The 23,380-nt window shown below is 33.1% G+C and overlaps 1 long non-coding RNA gene across 1 annotated transcript in view; it reads left to right on the plus strand.

Annotated features, from left to right (window-relative positions):
* Nucleotides 1-1,141: 1,141 nt before the first annotated feature.
* The window catches only part of LOC105217106 (uncharacterized), a 144,688-nt gene continuing 122,449 nt past the window's right edge, over nt 1,142-23,380 (plus strand). Inside the window, exons 1-2 of the long non-coding RNA XR_003752716.2 lie at nt 1,142-1,856; nt 21,643-21,674. This is a non-coding gene — a long non-coding RNA (uncharacterized LOC105217106). The remainder of the gene's footprint in view (nt 1,857-21,642; nt 21,675-23,380) is intronic.

A 23,380-nucleotide genomic window follows, 5' to 3' on the forward strand; every position in this document is an offset into this window, starting at 1 on the left:
AAATAGATTTATATTTTCTTATTTTTCTTCTTTGAAAATGGGATACGTTATCTTCTCTGTCACCGGCGAAGACGAATACAGACCTGCAGACGTCAGTGGTTGCTGTATTTTACTAAGGTATATGAATTTAGTATTGTACATATACATACATATGTTTGTTATTTCTAATTTAAAAAATTCTATTTTGAGTAACGTACAAATATATCAAATGCAATATAAGGAAAAATTCCTCGTATGTATGTTCAGATACTGATATCGGATTCCAATTAGCAACAGTGTTTCTTTCAAGCTTTATAAAAAAATGTGTCTATTAGAAAATGATTATATTCTGGGACAAAAGTTTAGGTTTTGTATAAAATGTACCTAATTAGCATTGTTGTAATGAAAAATTCTTTCGATAGAGCGACTAGCTAAAAAACGGAGAAGTTAGTTAGCGACATGAAAAAGTTTAGATGACTACTTTCTTTATATTATATTTATATCTAGAGAAGTTACTGAGAATATCATCTTCAACGATAGGATATAACCCTCCAATCAAGAAAATGTTAATTCATCGAATTCTCGTGGCACTCTAAAGGAGTTCTAATTTGAAATTGTAAATGTTGTTTAAATACATATCCACTTTTACATATCTAATTTATTGTAATTGGTATTATGAATTTATCTAACCGGTATCCATTTGAGCTCTAGTATATTTCAAAGTAAATTCTTTCTTACCAGAAAATCGTTTGTGAATTATGTACATTAGTTATTGTGATTATTTCTATCGTCTGGCAAGTTTATGTTCCAGACGAATTTTGAGAAACTCTTTACTCTTGGTATTAGTCTTAACTCAGATCGAAACCACGCAACACAGGATTATTATAGATCATAATCATATTTTAAAATTAATTAAAAGTGTGATAGTATAATCAAGTTTCCCTCAAATCGTTTAACATCATTGTTGTTACTTCATACCAAATTAAGTTTACCAACAAATACATACTAACAATTCTAGTAATTTTGATTATTATATTGTTTTTAAATTTTTTTTTGCTGCAGTTTTTTAAATGTACAAGAAATCAGAAAATCATGGAATCATGATAATGAAAAATCAGAAAAAATAATAAATATATTGCTGTCAGCTATTGTTTAGCTGTAAAATAATATATAATATAATAAATTGAATATTAGTGTGAACATGCTCTAAAGCGAACGACGTTAAAAGTAAATAAATAAATAAAAAAATATCGGAAGTTATAGCGTGTCTGCTTGTAGTTGATAGGCGTGCCGGCATGGCTTGTTTAAGCGATAATTTCGTTAATAAATTATATGTGCTAGATGTCGTCAAGTGCGACGTAACAGTGCAGCAAAAAAGACAAGTACAGGGACAACAGCGCAATGACAAATCACATCGGCAGTAGGCAGTGAGGCATAATGTAAAGACGACAACTTCCATATACACTGTATTGCTTGTTTATATGCAGAGAAACATGCATATATTTTTTCGCCGTAAAAATTATCGTTACTATGCTTATTATTGTGGCTTTTGTTGTTGTTCTTACGTAGTTTACTAATGAGTAATATTCGATACGCCTCTTTTCAATGGCGGGTCGAATGAAGCGTTATCGTCGCTAGTGTAGCCCATGCAACTGGCTGTTGAATGAATGTGACATTTAGTATCTGCCTTTCCGAAACACGAAAAATATTATGACTGATATTGGGGATGCAGAATATGCACTTGGCATTGGTTTTTAGTGCTCTGCATTGCATGCATTGATAATATCGAATTTTTTTAAATTGGTGATATGGAGAATAATGAGAAAGCCGAAATGGCAGAACATCTCAGTCAAAAAAATCGTTATTAATTTTCTTGGGTAAGTGTAAATCATATAAATATGTGAATAAAAATGCGAATAATTCACTTTTTAGTAAATTTGTCATTATTGATAATTCGTACAGCTCTCAATTCACAACAATATTCTATATCCAAACATGGGAAAGCACATTTCCGATAAGAAATACTGAATAGTATCAACTAGAGGACTTACATTAATAAAATATTATATATTAAAGTTAGTGTACAATATCTATATAAAAAGTTGGTGTGAACATAAAGTCTGTTGCCAGTTTGTCTAACTAAAAATTTTACAAAAAACATGTAACTTGAACACGAATAGAATAGAAATAGCTGACAATGTGCAACATCAAACAATAGACAATATACAACGCATGTCAGATTGCTAGCCCGCTGGTATAAGTACATTTCTTTTAACAAGTGCGTTGCTCCCAGTAATGGAATATAGCCGTTGATTGACGTTAACCGGTAGTGACGGTATTAGCTTCGAGCTTCAGACAACAAAATATATTAATATGTATATACTTGAATGTTAAAGATGTACAGTCGACCTGAGAAGAATATTCCATACAACTTAAAAAATTGCTGACTATTACAGGTACTAGTTCTTTAGCGGCCATTCTGAGATGTCTTTCTCAGTAAAAATAAAACATTTAATTACATTAACATTCAAAAAAAGTAATCAATTAGTAAATGAGGTGTCAAATATATTGCATTTAAACGTTTTTAAAATAGTAAGATATTAAAACATGAAACCTAATTTTCTTAACTCTGTGAAAGTTATTCGTTTTTATATGAATTTTCAGTGCTATTATATATACAGTACAGGCTAACTAATATACGCAGAACTATTTTGATTATGTAGTTGGAGAATTTCTCTAGTTAATGAAATTAAACCTAATAGATGAAAGGGTATACGTATATGAATAATAATAGGAAAAATAATATTTTACTAATTGCTCTATGTAATACTAATGTTTTAGAAACCAAAAATGTTCCTACTATTCCTAGTAAATGGTTTCTTACACTTGTTGAATGAAAGAGACCAAAATGCTGTAATTGACTTTTCTTTGTTAGTATGTTTTATGTATATTTTTCCAGATAAGTTCTATATATGTTCCATATGTGGTTTTTATCGGCCATTAATGAACATAAGTAATATATACAAGTAAGGAAGGGTTAAAATCGGGTGTAACAGAACATTTGATACTCTCGCAAATTATAAATTTAATTTTATTAAGATAATACAATTTTCCTCATATATTCGGCATAAAGTCCACTATAATAACGAAAATCATCATAAATATATATGAGGACTGATGTAATTCATAAACCGATTTGACTCATTTTCACCACCAAGGCACAATATATTGGATATATCCAAGACTAAACACTCACTTAATTTGGTTAAGATGTTTCACATACTAACTGATTTATAAGGTATAAGGCCCATCGTATTTCTGAAAAGCTTGAAAAGCTACATTCACCCCGACTAACCTAGGCTATATTTATTGCCAAAATCTCAACTTTCAGGAAATAGTTCCCACCTGAAGGTATCAAAAAGACTCCGTGATGAAGAATCTTAATCTGAGACTGAAAATCGTCTTGCAAGTCATTCTTTTCGCATCGCAATCGCGTGCCAGAGAGTCGAGTAATGAGTGCTCGTAGCATGATGAACAAAATTTCAAAAACTGCCAAGTGCACGCTTGAGAGTCGAGTACGGAGCGTATGCAGCGGGTTGAAGAACAAAATATTAGAAATATACAAGCTCGCACAAGTCCGTCGAACTCTGAGCGTTCCTAACGCCTTCATAATCAGAGAGAAAGACAACGGACACAACATACTATAGGTCGTAATCAAGTTTTAGCTCATTGCAAATAAAATATAATTTCATGTTCGAATTTTGCTCATTGTACTTTTTTAAAATGAAACCACGTAAGAAACGGCAAAGTACATAGTATGGGAGAGTATTATAAGTGTGTAAAAACTTATAACTTTTGAAATGTTTTTTTACGCCCGTGCGAAGCCGGAGTGGTCTGAGTGGAATTCAAAATGGTGATATAAGGAAAGTGGCTGTAAACCGATTTCGTCTATTTCCTATTGGCAATATCAAGATGTCAAAAAATTATGATGTACCGAATTTCCTTTAAATCGGTCAAGTAGTTCCTGATATGTGGTTTTTGACCCAACAATGAGCGACGCCACGCCCATTTTTTTTAACTTTGAGCGCAGCTTTCTTCTGCCGTTTTCTTCTGTAGTTTGCGACAACATACAAATAACCTATTTGGCGGGACCACGACCACTTAAAAAAAAATTACGTCCACATATGCCCTCTATAGTGTGATACTCTGTACCAAATACAATTTTCATAACTATGGCTTAGTTAAAACTCTTTATAGGTTATCGGTTATAGCCAAGGAGTATGACAGACGGACATACAGACATTCGTATTTCAACTCTACCCTGATCGCTTTGGTATATATAACCCTGTCTAACTCTTTTACTTTTAGGTGACACAAACAACCGTTAGGTGAACAAAACTATTATACTCTGGGCAACATTTTCGGGGGTATAAATATATTTTTAATATCTAAACTCATAGATATATACATAAATAAACTTCAAAATCACATGCTATATAATTTATTGTTTTTTATATAAATATTTTATTAATTTGATACGAAATCCATATTATATGGCAGAAAGTGATACATCTTTAGGATAGAATATAATTTCTCTTGATATTCATACCATTAATATTACAACGACATCCTGATAGGAAGTGACGGTCCCGTGTTCACTTGCGTGACAAGTTTTTTGCTATATATTTTACAAATGCGCATGTTTATGGTATGACGCAATATAAAAGCAATCGTTAACATCTTTTTAAAGTAATTTTTTCTTTGTTCTGAACCATTACTTGATGCAGCGAAATAAAAGTTTTGGTTGTTACTTTGGAAAGGTCACATGTAAGTATATTTAGTATATCTCAATAAGTAAATTATTCTTCTTCTTGACTGGTGTATACAACGCTTAAGCGGTTATAGCCGAGTTCACAACAGCGCGCCACGCATCTCTCCTTTTGGCAGTTTGGGGACAATTGGTAATACCAAGTGAAGCCACGTCCTTCTACACCTGGTGCTTCCACCGCTGTCTTTATTCGCTGAACTATGTCTATGTCGTCGAATAACACATACAGCTCATCATTACAGCGTTCCAATGTTTAAGGGACCATAAATCTACCGCAAAACCTTTCTCTCGAAAACTCCTAATGCCGTCTCATCGGATGTTGACAACGGGTGTTGTTTCCAATGATATCGATATCATCGACGAACGTCAGCAGCTGTACACTCTTATAGAAGATTGAACCTTCTCTATTTAGCTCTGCAGCTCGTATTATTTTCTCCAGCATCTGGTTAAAGAAGTCATACGATAGTGAGTTGTTGTGAGATAGACCTTGTCTGAAAACTCGCTTGGTACCGATCGGCTCGGAGAGGTCCTTCCCGATCCTGACGGAGCTTTTGGTGTTGCTCACGGGTCTTTTCCAAGATTTGGCGCATGGTGAAGATCTGATCAGTTGTAGATTTTCTGGTCTAAAGCCACATTGATAACATCCAATCAGTTTGTTGACGGTGGGCTTTAGTCTTTCACATAGTACCTCGAAAGAACCTTATAAGCGATGCAACGCTTATAACGGTAATTGGCGTTGATTGTGGTCTCCCTTTTTGTGAATTGGGCGGAGTACACTTAGATTTCAATCGTCGAGCATGCTTTCTTCCACCATATTCCGCAAAGAAGCTGATGCGTGCACCTGCTCTTCGCCGCCGTATTTGAATAGCTCGGCCCCGCTGCCTTGTTGTTCTTGTAATTGCTATTCGAATTTCTTCACGGTCTGGCAATGGAACATCTGTTCCATCGTCGTCGATTGGGTAATCGGTGCTGTACTTTCACTGTCATTCAGCAGAATACTCATAAATAGTCTTTTGTATGGCAGTAATCAAGCCTTTTTAGTTTAACTAAACATAATGCTATAAATTCAAAAGACCTTCATTATGTTAGAAATAATTTTATTTTATCGTAATTGCTGGTAAAAATAAAATTTAAAAATAATTTTCTACTCACAGCATTTATATGTACTTATTATTCTATAGAAAAAGTAATTTGATATTTGAGTTAGTTAGTTATGAAACCTGCAGAAAGTTCTCATTATTTTAAGAACAATTATGATTTTTACTTATAATTTTAAACCACTATTTATATCTTAAATATATATACTGCATATATACGAATAATATAAGTATATTATTTGTTCTCTACAATATAAATATATGTATATATGCATATTCAAATACAATACAATTGTATGAATGTACACAATGGCAACTATATTATTATTACGAGGGTAATAAAACGTTGTGTTTGGTGCCAAACTGGCTAGCCACAATGGTGAGGCCAGTTTCATTTTGTTCTATAGTACATTTCTTGGAATTTATTTCAAAAGTCGGAACTTGGAGTAATGATTTTCGTAATTTCGATGCTAGAGGGAACAATGTGAGTAACATCCCTGATGAAAATATGCGGAAAAATGCATCCATCGTCATTTGAACTGTATATTGAATAGATCGCGTCGTCTGTGCCAATCAACATCATCTGCTTGTCATTTGATTTTCTCATTTACGAGTATTGCGAATATGATTTGTGGCACTGGGCACCGCTATGGGTAGTATGATTTATAAATTAGCAGTACAAAAATCTTGTCTGGAAGCTCCATCATGCCAATTTTCAATGAGTTTATTCAACTGCAATAGGGGATCAACAGCAGCCAGTTCATTTAAATTGATTGCCAAATGAAGTTATTCGTTGTCGGCACTGGCACGCTATTCTTTCATATGGACGGTATTGTTCAACTTATTGAGTCACCATTTTCCGGCGGCATATTTCAATTTGTATGGAATATATGGAATGAATGCTAATGATGGAAGAAAAAAAAATTAATAAACATTTAAACTTTAAAAGATAAAATCAATTTTGCTGACAGTGGCTGTCATTTACTTTATGGAGATGTCTAGGTCGTGGATATCAACAAGCTGTTTGCTCTTTTTTTGTCGCTTTTGTTCATAGCTTCGGTCATGCGATGACAACCTTGGGAGCTATGCGGTGGTTTCTTTTTATTAATACTTTAACTGCAAATCCCATCCCGTTTAAGAAATAAGACTTGCATTTAAAGATATATATATACTTAGAAAAATTAATGATTTCATATTTCAAAAGTGAAATCGAGTTCATAAGGTATATATAAAATAATGCTTATGACATTTATGTACTTTTTATCTCATCAAAGTCTACCTCCATATGCATTATTACAGATATTATTTCCATTAGTTATTTTAACCTTTATGTTTGCAAAGTGGAGCCATTCGAGGAAGCAAACATGGAAATAATTTTCCAAAAATAAACATTATGTAGGCAAAGTATTACTATTTTACCCAATAATCAATTTTAAAGCTGAAACTTAATTTTCCCTGTCTTAACTAAAAAGAGATTATATACATATGTATGTATAGGTACGTATGTAAATCAGTTCTACATTTTCCAGTAATCTTATTTTAAAAAGTATATACAATTTCGAAGTTCAAACTGAGTACCCTCATTTTCAATATTTCATATACGAATCTGCAAATAAGATAACGTGATAAGATAATTTTTACTCTTCAGAATGGGTGAAAGGTGGTTCTATAAATTAAATGCATTACACTGCATATAAAGTCTACAGTGTGTGATCCGTAATCAGATTCTTGCTTTTTTAAGAAGTTGGTTGCTAATTTTCTACAGGGCAGTGCCATTTGTATTAATTTATCTTATATAAATATATGTATATATTACCGCCCATACGGTTCTTACGCTTTCTTCCATATTATATTTGCATGTACATATGTATATGTTTTTGCGAAAATTTCGAAATCTGCTTTGACTCACGGACTCAATATACTATTATATGTACATATGTACAAACATATATATGTATTCGTGAACCTGAACGATATATCGAGCCGTGCCAAGCAAAATAATGTGTGTTCCAAATCAATTGACAGCGGTAAATTGTTTCCAGTTTATTTAATCATCTGCAGTTTGGCATTATTTACTTGGTTGGATTGAAATTAATTTTTCCTCCGCCACTGTGCTTTTAAATTATTTAAATTATTGTATTGTTTCTGTTCTACGTTTTGAAGTTTAAAATATCAATAATATAATGGTTTTATGTTGTTGATCTTCTGCTGTTCGTTTCATGAATAAAAAGTGAACCAATAAATATTCTTAATTAAAATGTTAATTCGTTATAAATCTCCTAATTTTATTTGCTGTTAATGTTTTAATAAGCACTCACGAAACGATATACACAATGCTCAACTTATAGCGCCCATTCTCTATGGTAGTCAGAGGAACGTGTCGTGTATAGGTGAAACGTTGCTAGGGCTGGGGGTCTTAATATTGCGGTTTTGGGTGTCACAATACATACGTGACGTTTACGAGCATACTTGTTAACATTCCTGTGTATTATTGCAATTTCACCACGCTTCTAAGCATTGTAAAATATTGATATGTATATACATATGATTTATTTATATCAATATGTTTATTTACGTATATACATATGTTTGTATGCGTTTTATTGCACATATATGTACTTTCAACATCTCGGGCGTATTAAAAATTTCAAAGCATGTACATAACAAAGTCAAACGGAAAACATATAGTAATAAAATTATAAATATGAGTTTCTAAGTGGATCAAAAGTCAAAACTTCTATTTACATGAAAACTGACAGATACATGTGTAGGTGTTCCGATTTTTTTATGCATACCAATTGATCAAATGCGTATATAGTCAGTTCAATAAGAAAGTTTCTGGTTTTATGTTTGAAACGGAAGTCGTAGGAACTTAGAAATAATAAAAATGTACACTTTTACACTTTTTTGTCAATGAAAAATATTTGAATATTTACATTAGTGCTAATAATAAATTTTAAATACTTAAGCAATATTAAATAACAAACAGACTCATTATATAACATAATGTAACAATATTTATTTAAAAAAAATCATCTTGTAAAATAAAGAAAATGTTAGTGCGAGTGAAGCCCGCTTATTTTGACACTTGCTGCGATGGCTTTAATACGCAAGTACCTATTTTCCTAATAGCCTGATGTTACGGAGAGAACACGAACAAAAGCTATAAATATAATAACAAACCTTAAATAAAGATATAAATGTAAAATTGAGGAACATCAGGGAGGCCTTATTGATTCCTTCACTTTACAATATATAAATAAAGAAGAAGAAAGACATTTGGTGAGGTGTGACATTGCTCATTTAAAAATTCCCGAAATCGGAGCATAACTTTTCAAGGCTCCCTATATCCTATATAAATAGTTTAAAAAATACAAAATTATACTGGTATTTTTTATCAAAATGAAATACAATTTATTATTTTCAAATCTACAGGCATTAATATTACTTCAGTAAAATATACACACTCGAAATTATTGGTCGGTCGTTGAAAAAGTAACCCCATTATAAATCATAAATCATGTCATAATAATTACGCCAAACTCCTTAAAAAATGTTATAAGTACTAAACATTAATACGATTTAATTAGTAAAATCTGTCCACGAATTACCCATGTCCCAACATACTATATAAATAATAATATTATAGTGAACTTTGTACTGAATATAAATGTAAGTTGCTGAAACAGTCTGTATACTCGTATATTTAAAAGTTATCATTTAACAAATATGAGTGAAATCAATTGAAATTGTCGAATAATTAATATTAAATTCATTTGCAACATTTTATAATTTAAAGCTTTGCCAAAATCTGGAAATATTTCTCTTGCTTACGATCTCTGTCTTAGATAATATATATAACTCGTTTATTTAGTTTTCAAGACTTCTTCGGTCTTCCAAATGCATTTGTAAGACTCAACAAATTCAGTTATGACGTAGTAATTCAATGTTTAACGAAACAGTTTCCATTCCATGTTTCAGTTTAAGTAAAGTGTTCAAATGAAGTATAATTCAAACAAATTTAATGTTTAACAAGTAAGGAAGGGCTAAGTTCCGGTGTAACCCAACATTATAAGCTCTGGCAATTTATTTATATAATTTTATTAATACACACACAATTTGACTCACACATTCGGCATAAAGTCCATTAGGAAACAAAAATCAATATAAATATATAGTATATGGGGTCTGGGTAATTCATGGACCGATTCCAACTATTTTTGCCACCTAGCTGCATTTTATCCAACATTATATGCTCACAAATTTTGCTGATATATTTCGCATATTAACCAATATATACGGTAAAAAGTCCAATGAAAGTTTGAAATTCCAAATATTAGGTATATGGGATCTAGGGGAAGTTATGACCCGATTGCACTCATTTTTGTCACGGAGACATATTATTAGAAGAAAAATGTTCCCTCTCAATTTCTTCAAAAAATCTAAGGGACTTATATATGTATATTTTCGGTAAAACAATCACTGAGGTCCTCATGTTCGATACATGGGGCCTTGAAAATTTATGGTTCTATTTCGACGATTCTTAGAAGGGCGATGCCAGACTATAAATGCAGTGATTGTGCAAAGATTTGTTCCGATATCATCACAAGTTTACATTATTTATTGTAAAGTAAACGACAAAAAAACAGCTGGTATGACGAGGATTGCCGTCTCGCAGTGGAGAGAAAACAGACTGCCTACCTCGCAATGTTGCGATCGACCGCAACACGGGCGGGATGGGAAAGATACCGAGAGCTGAAGAGGGAAGCGAGACGCATTTGCAGACAAAAAAAGAAAGAGGCCGAAATGCGTGAGTATGAAGAGCTTGACAAGCTGGCCGACAGGGGTAATGCTCGAAAATTTTACGAAAAGATCCGGCGACTAACTGAAGGTTTCAAGACCGGAGCGCACTCCTGTAGGACCCCCAGAGGTGATCTAGTTATTGATGACCAGAGTATACTGAGTTTGTGGAGGGAACACTTCTCCAGCCTGCTGAATGGCAGTGAAAGTATAACAACAGGAGATGGCGAACCCGATTCCCCAATCGACGACGATGGAGCAGATGTTCCATTGCCCGACCGTGAAGAAATTCGAATAGCAATTACCCGCTTGAAGAACAATAAGGCGGCGGGTGCCGATGGATTACCGGCCGAGCTATTCAAATACGGCGGCGAAGAGCTGATAAGGTGCTTGCATCAGTTTCTTTGTAGAATATGGTCGGAAGAATGCATGCCTGACGATTGGAATCTCAGTGTACTCTGCCCAATACACAAAAAGGGAGACCCCACAATTTGCGCCAATTACCGTGGGATAAGCCTCCTCAACATCGCATATAAGGTTCTGTCGAGCGTATTGTGTGAAAGACTAAAGCCCACCGTCAACAAACTGATTGGACCTTATCAGTGTGGCTTTAGACCTGGAAAATCAACAACAGACCAGATATTCACCATGCGCCAAATTTTGGAGAAGACCCGTGAAAATAGGATCGACACACACCATCTCTTTGTCGACTTTAAAGCTACTTTCGACAGCACGAAAAGGAGCTGCCTTTATGCCGCGATGTCTGAATTTGGTATCCCCGCAAAACTAATACGGCTGTGTAAGCTGACGTTGAGCAACACCAAAAGCTCCGTCAGGATCGGGAAGGACCTCTCCGAGCCGTTCGATACCAAACGAGGTTTCAGACAAGGTGACTCACTCTCGTGTGATTTCTTTAACCTGATGCTGGAGAAAATAATACGAGCTGCAGAGCTAAATCGAGAAGGTACAATCTTCTATAAGAGTGTACAGCTACTGGCGTACGCCGATGATATCGATATCATCGGAAACAACACCCGCGCCGTTAGTTCTGCTTTCTCCAGACAGGATAAGGTAGCGAAGCGTATGGGTCTGGTGGTGAACGAGGACAAGACGAAATATCTCCTGTCGTCAAACAAACAGTCAGCGCATTCGCGTCTTGGCTCCCACGTCACTGTTGACAGTCATAACTTTGAAGTTGTAGATAATTTCGTCTACCTGGGAACCAGCATTAACACCAATAACAATGTCAGCCTGGAAATCCAACGCAGAATCACTCTTGCCAACAGGTGCTACTATGGACTAAGTAGGCAATTGAAAAGTAAAGTCCTCTCTCGACGAACAAAAACCAAACTCTACAAGTCTCTCATCATTCCCGTCCTACTTTACGGTGCAGAAGCGTGGACGATGTCAACATCCGATGAGACGGCACTAGGAGTTTTCGAGAGAAAGGTTTTGCGGAAGATTTATGGTCCCTTAAGAATTGGCAACGGCGAATACCGCAGACGATGGAACGATGAGCTGTATGTGTTATTCGACGACATAGACATAGTCCAGCGAATAAAAAAACAGCGGCTACGCTGGCTAGGTCATGTTGTCCGAATGGATGAAAGTGCTCCAGCTCTGAAAGTATTCGATGCAGTACCCGCTGGCGGAAGCAGAGGAAGAGGGAGACCTCCACTCCGATGGAAGGACCAGGTGGAGAGGGACCTGGCTTCGCTTGTAATAACCAATTGGCGCCAAACTGCCAGAAGGAGGGATGCGTGGCGCGCTGTTTTGGACTCGGCTATAACCGCGTAAGCGGTGTCTACGCCAGTCAAGAAGAAGAAAACGACTTCAAAGTTCTGGTGTATAGAAAGTAGGTTTGGTAGTCATCAGATTTGGGCCATTTTCAAAACATATCATTGGGATACCAGGGAAATGTCATGAACCGAATTTCATTGAAATTGGTCGAGAAGTTTCGGAGATATGGTTTTTGACCCATAAGTAGGGGGAGCCACGCCTATTTAAAATTTTGTATACCAATTTGAGTGCCGCTCTTCTGTACCATCCTAACCATGAAATTTTCCTAGTGTTTTTCCTTAGTGAATTAAAGCATTTTTAGTAGTTTACAACATAACCTTTGTATGGGAGGTGGGAGTGGTTATAATCCGAATTCTTCTATTAAATTAGTTAAAAGAAATGACTCTAGAGAGTTTGGTTGATATAGCTTTAGTAGTTTACGAGATATGTACAAAAAAAATTGAATAGGGGGAGAGTCCACACCCACTTTCCTATACAAATTACATCCAAATATGCCCCGCCCTAGTTCGATCCTTTGTACCAAATTTTATTTTTATAACTTTATTTATGTCATAGTTTTGACACTTTATATGTTTTCGGTTTTCGCCATTTTGTGCCAATGGTTCGATTTCGCCTATTTCCAATACCAACCTCATCAGGGTGGAAAGGAATATGTGTACCAAGTTTCATTAAGATATCTCAATTTTTAGTCGAGTTATGGCTTGCACGGACATACGGACGGACAGACATCCGGATTTGAACTCCACTCGTCATCCTGATCATTTTATATTATGTATATAACTAACTCATTTTTTTCTGGGTGACACAAGCAACCGTTAAAATTTGCACAGTGTAATTGGTTGCCAATGAAACTATAGTATTCCCGTGCTTTATAAATTTATTATTCGCTTGTCTGTTCTTTACAACATTTGTGCTGGTTGAATGAACTTAGATATGGCATATACCACATTTTTGTCTCGGTCGGAAAAAACTAGCTCTATGTGATTTCTTATCAAACTACTCGAGGTGATCAGACATTTATATTGCTGTATCAGGAAATTACAATTACACTAGCGCATTCTACCGCCAGTTGTTCATATCATATGCTAAACGCATTTCGCGCTAAGCCAATGGTATAGAAGTAAACGTTTGTTAATGCTCAACCAGTTTTGCATGTGGCATTTTCAACTACCTGTATGAACAGTTTTATGTTTATGTATATATACATATTTTTCCGAATATATATATATATATATTTACATAAACACACGAATAAGTATTTAAATTAAAGATAAACAAGAGTATTTTTGTTTCGTTGTATGTAATTGCGGATTCGTTAAATTGGTTCGGGACAAAATCGTTCCATCCAGCCGTTTGTTCAACATAAGTTATACTATATACATAAGTATATATGTATGTATATATGTACAAGAGTATACACAACATTTTTAATATTAGTTTTTAGTATTTCACTTTCACTTTTTTCACGCACTACATGGGTTCTTCCCTGCTGAGGAAATGTATCGTCATGGACGGTATTAACAGTAAAAGCCGAGTTCCTTGATATTTTTGGTTTATAAAATGAAGCGAAACTAATGTGTGTTCTAAAACAAAAAACTGATATTTTCCTGCAACTGATGCAGTGCAACATAAACAGAGAATACATGGCGCGAGAAAACGGCACACAAGAAATTTTTTAAGACAATAAGTTTCACTAAAAGGTAAAGGGTTCGTTCAGCAATGCATATATATATGTACCTGCCTCAGAAATTTTACGAGCTGTGAACATTTCAATCTCGACCATCCTATTGAACAGGGATACCAAACTCATAAATTCTTTATCAGATATGAACTATTTAAAATTTTTAATTGATAAAATCAAATTTCTTTAACAAGTTTTTATTAAATTTATTTTGTATACTTGCGCCTTAACAGTTTTTCAAGTTTGATGCTTTTTGATAATTTTATTTCGATTAATTTAATTATATGGCAACCATAGCCAGACGTTGTCATACGTTTAAACCGCCTATCGATACTCTTGCCACTGTTTATTTTTCTTCCTTTTGAAGTATACCATTCTTTTATATTACACATTGTTTGAACGTTTTAAAAAGCCTTCACAAAATTGAAGTGTAAACTGTTTAGGCACCACATATTTTCTATTACATTTCCTTCCATTATTTTCGTAACCGAAGGGTAAAATTTCTAACATAAATTTATATAACCTTTTAGACGAAAATTGCACTTCTTGTTTGTATTAGCAGTTCCAAATAAAGAGAAAATATGAAAATTTACGCTTTTCCACCACACGCTAAGAGCAAATGTAAATATTTATACTACAAGATTATAGAAAAACGGATTGCAGTCCTAAATATATAACAAATTGCGCTAAAGTCAGTTTGATATTATAGAAAGAACGTCGAGCTTCTGAAGATACCAATACGTATATTAGATTCACAGTGAGATGATACCTCCTATATGGCAACCAACTGTTAGTAACCAATATTTAAATGGGTTAGCTAGTCCTCTGCATTAAAAATGAATAAATTATGTAATAATTAAAAAATTAAAGTAAATCGTCCGATTAAACCTATAAAGTATTCAATTTATTCGCGTGGTAGGCGTATGGAACTGACTCGCAAACGAAATAAATGGTTGAGTAGCATTTTGGTATCATAATAAGAGAGAATATACACATATAGCGCTTAAAAATAAAATAAGGTACAGCAAGGCTCGGAATAAAATGTAATATTTATTGCTCACAATTTATTGATCACTATTTTAATGGCAGGCCACCAATCGAGTGCATTAACATACGACATGTTTTGCTAACTCATACAAAGGGCACAGATATAAGCTCGGCACTAGTAGCTGCTGCTATGTAGACTACGAATTACTTGTATGCTGTTAATTGAGAGGATGGCAAAACATTGGTATAGTGTGTATGTATAACCGAGAGATAGAGATTCAATCACCAATAACTCAAAATCCTCTTTGAACAAGGCGAATGGGCTATATCACAAAAACTTTTTGTTCTATCAGCCTTCATGGCTAATTTGGCCTAATAATGCAAAAAAATATCGCATATATATACTAGATTATGTTGAAAATTACTAAAATACTATATGGCAAAAAAGAAGCTCCACTCCGATAAATCTCTCAGATATGTTTATTTAATTTAGACGGAATATTTTTCTCCTAATAGTGTGTTTCTGTACCAAAAATGGTTAATACGGGTCATAACTATCTCCCATATACCTAATTATAGGTTTTTTAAACACACGGTGGGCTTTATACATTATGAATCGGGTAATATGTGAAATATCCTAGCCAAATTAAGTGAGCATATAGTCTTAGATATGATGGTGAAAATTAGTGAAATAGGTTCAGGAATTACCTCAGCCCTTGTATACTATATATGATGGTTTTCGTTATTCTAGTGGACTTTATGCAGAATATATGGGTAAAATTGTGTTGTCTTTAAAAAATGTATTCTATGATTTGTGAGAGTATAACTTAACTTCCCCTTACTTGTTTTAATTGTTTCCATGTTAGAGCTCAATTTGAGAATATGTAACATCGTGAAAGTTTCGTGTCTATCCCCATATAACTCAAGCATAGAAAAAGTTGTATTTATCTCAACACATTTTTGTAATTCAGATACATATCTAAGCGAAATCTCAACTAAATCAATCGAGTTTAATGCTTGTTTAATGTAAATTCTTACCACATTAATTACAATATATTCGCATAAATTTCTATAAAATATCTACTTAAAGTACATTACTTAAGCATCAAATATTTTAATTCAAATCACTTTCATTGAAACATTAAGTACAATTCAGTGAAGCTCGGCTGAACCTATCTATCGATCGAATGGGATTATCTGATGATCAACTGGATGAGTAAATGCAACACATACATACGTATGGGGAAACTTATATATGAGATAAGTAGTGCCCGATCGATACCAAATTTTTTGCCGATGCCGATGCCGATTCTTTCATCAATAACTTCATTTAGTAAATTAGTTTAGTAACAAAAGAAAAATCAAGACAACTAACATTACAAAATAAGTAAACAACTCAGTTCATATGTAAATATGAAGTTGTTTATTAATTTAATTAATATTCAAAACTAAATAAATTATTATTATAATATATATATACATATGTTGAAAGAAAAAATAAGTTTTCACGTTTTTTCAAAACGAATCAGCAATATAGCTTTTTTCCTTTAAGGGATTACATGGGTTTCGTGGATTCAAAAATCCTTTTTTTTGTTTTTTGCTTATTAATTTTCTCAGAACCATGTTTTCAAAGTCGGTTGTCAAATGTACTCAACCGATCTTGATGAAATTTTGCATAGGTGTTCGAGATACAATTTACTCGTGCTTGAACGAAGGATTTCTTATTTTTTCAATTACAACTATTAAAATAAAAATATGTGAAGCAAATTTGACTGAAATTATTATTTTTTTGGAAAAATGTGTGCCAAAATTCCAATTTTTCTTTCTTTTTGTCTTTCCTTCGTTCCTTACCGAGTTTATGGTCTTACCTACAACACTTATTTTTGTTTTTTTTTTTTTCATTTTGGATGATCCTGTCAAGAGTTATGCTGACGACGCGGATGCACCTTTTTTCCGAGGTGTCACCGGAAATGACGTTTCAATGGAGGAGTTTTAATTTTCTTTTTATGAAAATTTCAGAAGTTATTCTTTAAATATATATCTATAAGACAGAAAAAAGTTTGGATTTAATAAATAATTGTAAAAAAAAATTATTCAAAATAGGCCATTTTTTACCCGACAAAACCCATGCAATCCCTTAAGGACAAATATGAGCAGGAAGGTCAATATTCGAAAATAGTAGGTCTAGTAAAAATAATCCGTTATTTTCAAAGAGATGTCATTTATATCTTGCATTCTGAAAGGTGTCACATAGTGATAGTGACTCGATAGAAACTTCGGAAGATTGTTTGGAAGGTTCTTTTGCATGCACCTTATAGTCCAGGACAGCATCTAGTGATTATTAAGTGATCCTGTCTATGCCGAACTTTTAAAAATAGACTCTCATAGTTACGAAAGCTTCAATAATAGTGGCTTTATGATATTATGATATTATTACCAAGTTGTTAAACAATACTGTGAATATTTGACATAAATCGAATTATAGCAGTGCTAAATAAAACCTTCAATATAATGCAATTTAATTTCTTTATACTAGACTTAAATTATCATCGAGGTTATTTATTAGTTTAGTCAAATGTAAATCACTGTGCTTTATATGGTAAACAGAAGAATTCAAATTTTATGCTTTAAAGAAATAAAAAAAGTAAAGAAATGAATTTTATCCGAAAGAAGTAGAAAGAATCGGCTGAATTTTGTGGCCGATACTGGCCGATTAATCGGTCGGTCTCTAGAGATAAGAGCTATTAAATTTCAAACACGACAGCAAAGCATGTTAACACAATCAATTATTAGTTAGTATATCGGTTTATCACGTCAAATTTTTTGAAAGTACCCAAATCACATATGCAACGCTGAAATTTGAGTCATATGTCTTGTTATTATTAATCTATATCTATACTAATATTATAAAGAGGAAAGGTTTGATTTTTTGTTTGTTTGTCTCGAATAGGCTCCGAAACTACTGAACCGATTTGAAAAATTCTTTCACCGTTGGAAAGCTATAATATCCCTGAGTGACATAGGCTATATTTAGTTTAAAAAAATAGGGTTCCTTACCAAAACTCCGATAATGTAAAAAAAATACCAAAAAACTTTTTTTAATCGCGAATGCTGCGAAAAAGAATGAAGATATAACAAAGTGATGTACTACAATTTTGTAGAACTTATCATTATCTCGTCGCGACATCATATCTCTAACTATTATAGTTTTGTCACAATAAGCGAAAAAAATTAATTAAAAGACCACTGCTTGAAAAGGCTCTTTATTTATACCTTAGTATTAATCCTTATAGAAATAAATGATTTATTATTTAAGATCGCTTCAAAACCTTTATATAACTTTTTGAATAATTAGATTCTGACATTCCATTCAAAAGATATCACGGGTTAAGATCACTCGCGCGGTCGATTCCCTACTGAATGGTCCTGTGCGGAATTAAAAAAAATTGTCGCTTGATAATAATATAACATAAAAAAAAATTGCTGTTCGTTCGTTGTTCGTTTGCGAGGAAGATAATAATAAGAGAATTTTATTCGAGTTGACAAGAAAAATATAAAAAGGGAAAACAAAAAAATAATATTTTGAAAGTTATCATTGTTGCTTTGTTAAAATATTTCTGTTATAGTTCAATTGTATAAGGTTGTGTCGATAGCCCAAAACATCTTGTTACAAATAAGGAAAGGCTAAGTTCGGGTCCAACCGAACATTTTATACTCTCGCAATTTATTGATGTAATTTTATTAAGATAACACACAATTTGACCCATATATTCGGCATAAAGTCCAATAGAAAATCATCATATATAGTATATGAGGGCTGATGTAATTCCAGAACCAATTTCACTCATTTTCACCACCAAGGTTAACGGGAATAGGGGCAACTTGCCACCTGTTAGTATGCAAACAAACGGCACATTCGGCCTTGAAATTACTCCTAAATTGCAAATGAACGAAACACCAGTCGGCAAAATCGTCAAAAATAGCGCTATAACGAAGATTTTACAAATATTCAAGAAGTCGCTGGAGGTAATGCATAGGACTTTAAAAGATCTTGATTGTCGATGAACGTTTTTGGTGGAGCCAGGATTCTGTTAGCAGGTGATTTACGCCAGACTCTTCCAATTATTCCTGAAGCAACTGTTACTGACGGGGGCTAATCGCATGTCTAAAATCATTTAATTTGTGGCGACACATAAAGAATCGCCAATTAACAACTAACATATGAGTGTTTTTGCAACAATATCAAATTGCGATTGTAGAAGTAGTTTGCAGTTGACACCTCAATGGATTAATAGCATTTCCAAGAGATTTCTGTCACTTCATTTACTCGAAAGAGAAGTTTTCCTGACATGAAACCTCAATATGATAACCATAAATGACTGATTGAATGACCTATATTGGTGGTAAAAAAAAGATATCGATGATCTTAATGCGACAATTTAGAATTTCGGTCCAAGAGAGTTGACACAGCTACAAACCAGGATGACGTAGTCAATTATCCCAAACTATTTAAAATTGTCTGTACTTTGCAATTAATAGTAGTGTGAGTTGTAACATAAATCAACCTCGAGTAATCAATATCGTCGCCGAAGCCAAGATTGGACCAACTTAATTTAATGTATACCTTAGCCACAAAAACGTGTGGCCGGGTCTGCTAGTATATTATATTTTATAACTAAGTTATGTAAAGCTTATTTTATATTGATAAGAATTAAGGTATTTCATTCTATATTCTATTTCATATTTAATTCTTCAAGTGTACCATAGCGTATCTTGTACATATGTCAATGCAAAAGTAGTTTATGGAGAAATGAATACTTGAATGTGATTTAAATTTCATTGAGCAGAAATTAATGACTAAACATAAATAATAAATATTATTTCAGCATCGTTTTTCCTAAAATATTTCAGATATCCTTTTGTTAGGGTAAGCGCTATGTAAAATATAATTACATAAAAACACAATCATTTATGCCACAGCACGCGCCTCTATGCACATACATGCTGCCAGAGTTAATATGGCTGCAACAGTTTCTTTTTCTTTTCATTCAAGCACCTCACTTCGACTATTTATCTGCTTTTCTACATACATATATAAATATTTACATTTTTCCGGACCCTTTGTTTTTCTACACTTATACAAAGTACTTTTTCATGTTGGGGGACGGCAATAAATAATTCACATTTATACTAACAAGACTACCTTCATATATGTATCTAATAAAAAATATTCGGTATAAACAGATATATCTGTGTGTATATCGGTAGTTTTATAAAGTTGGTTGAATAGTATTTGAGATGTCTCAAGTGATTTTTTCCTTTTTGTCATTCTCCTCAACGACCCGCACTGGACACACAAATAATAATTTGTGAGCCGAAGGAGCAAAAATATAAAACGTGTGTACCAATACTATTGCATAAGTAGTTATTTAAGTATGTACATATGTATGTACATATAATACGCGGTAACAGTAGCCATGTTATTATTTAGGATTCAGATATGATGGAAGATTTACAACGTTGGAACGGATAATATCGTTGCGGGCGACATTGCAAACGCCTCTCCCTCCTTAGATGTTGTTTGATTTTATCATTTGGTATCACAATATTTCATGGACACATACCTATGTATATAAATATGCGAGGTATGAACCAAAGTAAATATAGCGCAAGGAATGAAAAAATATTAAGAATATGTATGATATCTAAGATTCCCTATAACGAACTGAAAATCATTTATTATATAAGACTAATTTAAGTATTTTTAATAATAACTAGAAGTATATGCATACATCAAAATTCTAGAAATGATAAATTTAATCTCTCTTCTCTTCGAAACCATACGATAAATATGTTACCAAACAAGTTTTCTAAAAAAAAGGAAAACAAACCAAAGCCTTTAATTAAAAGGATACACTCTCAGAACATGCGTTACGACAGTTTACACTGTGTGAAACTATCTCCCTTTACTGCATCATTTGTATAAGGATAAAAGCAAGTTTTCAGGTTTTTCTACACCATTTCTATGTATAATAAACCACTATTTTACATGCAAAGTTTTTATATTAAACCAACATTGGATTGGATAATGAAAGAACTTGTATTATTGTTTTGCATCACGCATAAGCGATAGATATGTAATTTCTGATGTAAGGCATATGGAAGAAGATGAAAACCTATAGTGATAACGAACAGATAATGAAGATTATATAATTGGATCTGCATATGTAATAAATCCATAAGCAATATGTTAAATAATGAAACCTAAAAGTTTTGCTATAAAAAGTTTGTGTTTATATGTTTATGATTATAGTTTATAAATTGCTAGAGTTGGATTTATAGAAGCCAGTGCGAGGTGGAGTGACACACAAATGGAAGGGTAGCTACATACATATTTAGTTTTAATCTATTTAATTTCGTTAGTAATGCTGTTTTTGTTGAAACTATAATTTATATTCTTACCTTTTCAGTTACTGAAATATGGACTAGAAAACGACTGAAGGTAAGTCATTTTTAAAACATGTTTATACAGTAGTGCTCATTTCTAGATTGATTTATTACACTGTCCAACATTCGGCTTGGTATTAGACCAAACTATTACTTTCCAGGAGATTGAATCCACATGTTCTCCGTTTTTCGAAGTTAGCCCCCAAAATGGAAATATTTGCCCTCAAATAAGTCAAATTGGTTCGATATGAAAATCGGGTTTCCGAGTACATCACGCAGATGTTGTTATATTAATATTGTTATTTATAATACAGACAGAAAACCTGACAAGTTCGCAATATTTGTATGTGATTTGAATATCTAACAATGCTTTTTTTCCTTCACCCAAACTCCAAAATATTAAACAACACACCTTTTCCATTCATTTCATTTCTACCGTTTGTGCCACTTTCGTTTTGTAATGTAAGCGTAACTTACATAGTTTATTGGATTTTAAGAAAATACTGGGAGTATGTTTTCACATAGGTTAAATTTCTTTTGTTATTACCCCATTGCAGTGGGATAAATAAGGCGAGTACTAGTTTTGTGTGTATTTTTGTGTTCAAGTTAATAGTCAATAAGATCTTTTGTAAAAGTTGTGAAATGTAAAGGTAACAAGATGTTGTTAAGTTTATTTTGAACTGGGGTTCGCAGAAGAATGAGGTAGTATTCCTTGCTTCTCTGAATTTGTTTCATAAGTTGTTAGGGGTGGATTGTAACCCCATTCGAATATGTATCTCCTGTCAACCTGTCAAAGTTTTCGGTAATTGGATTGGTTATGTTAAAGTGGCACGTGACGTGTAGAATTCTTTGGCATGATGCATTAAGTTCGAAAAGACATTACGAAATTTAGGTAAATTGTTTGAGTTTAAGCAAGCGTTCACTGCCATATTTTAGTTTTCTTAATTCAGTTCTACCGGCAATCCTGATTACATGTTTATTTAACCGCAAACGCTGACGTAATTTCTTTAAGAATTTGTTTATTTTCGCTCAAAATACAATACATTACAGATAGTAGTTAATATTTAAAATTAATTATCAAAATTCTTCATGACTATTCAAATTAAAATCTGGTTTTAAACACTTTCGGATTTGAAATTGCCATTTTTATAGCAAATTCGCTATTTGAATGACGTTATAAAATTCCTTTTTATTTCCCCTAAACAGATTCGTACTCAAGTTACAATAGCTTTTAAAACATAAAAATAAATAGGGAAATGAATAATGTTGTTAGTTAAAACTACTAAATTTAAAAGAAAAAACAATATTGCGTTTTCTTAGCACACTTGAACACTATTGTTTGCTTTTTTTAAATTCACCATATTTTTTTAATAGACCTTGTACATTAAAATTATCAGGATGATTTGAAATCCAGATGTCTGTCCAACGGCCCCTGTAAGCTTAAACTTGAGAAAAAAATTATAAAATCGGACCACTATCACGCCCACAAATTGCGTTAACCGAAAACCTATAAATTGCTATAACTAAGTCATAATAAAGGGACATATTTGGAGATAGCGAAAGAATTTTCTCAAAGAGCCTCAGGCGAATTAAATATTTTTTGGGAGATATTTCATAATAGTTAAATATCAGAAAAATCAAATAAATTAACACGGATGAACTTCCCATATAACTCAATTTTGAATTCCAACTGATTCTTTCCCTTTATAATATACATGTACATTAGGAACCAATGAAGATAGCGGAATAAAACTTTGCATA

The sequence above is a fragment of the Zeugodacus cucurbitae genome, chromosome 2 (assembly GCF_028554725.1).
Source record: "Zeugodacus cucurbitae isolate PBARC_wt_2022May chromosome 2, idZeuCucr1.2, whole genome shotgun sequence".
NCBI lineage: Eukaryota > Metazoa > Arthropoda > Insecta > Diptera > Tephritidae > Zeugodacus > Zeugodacus cucurbitae.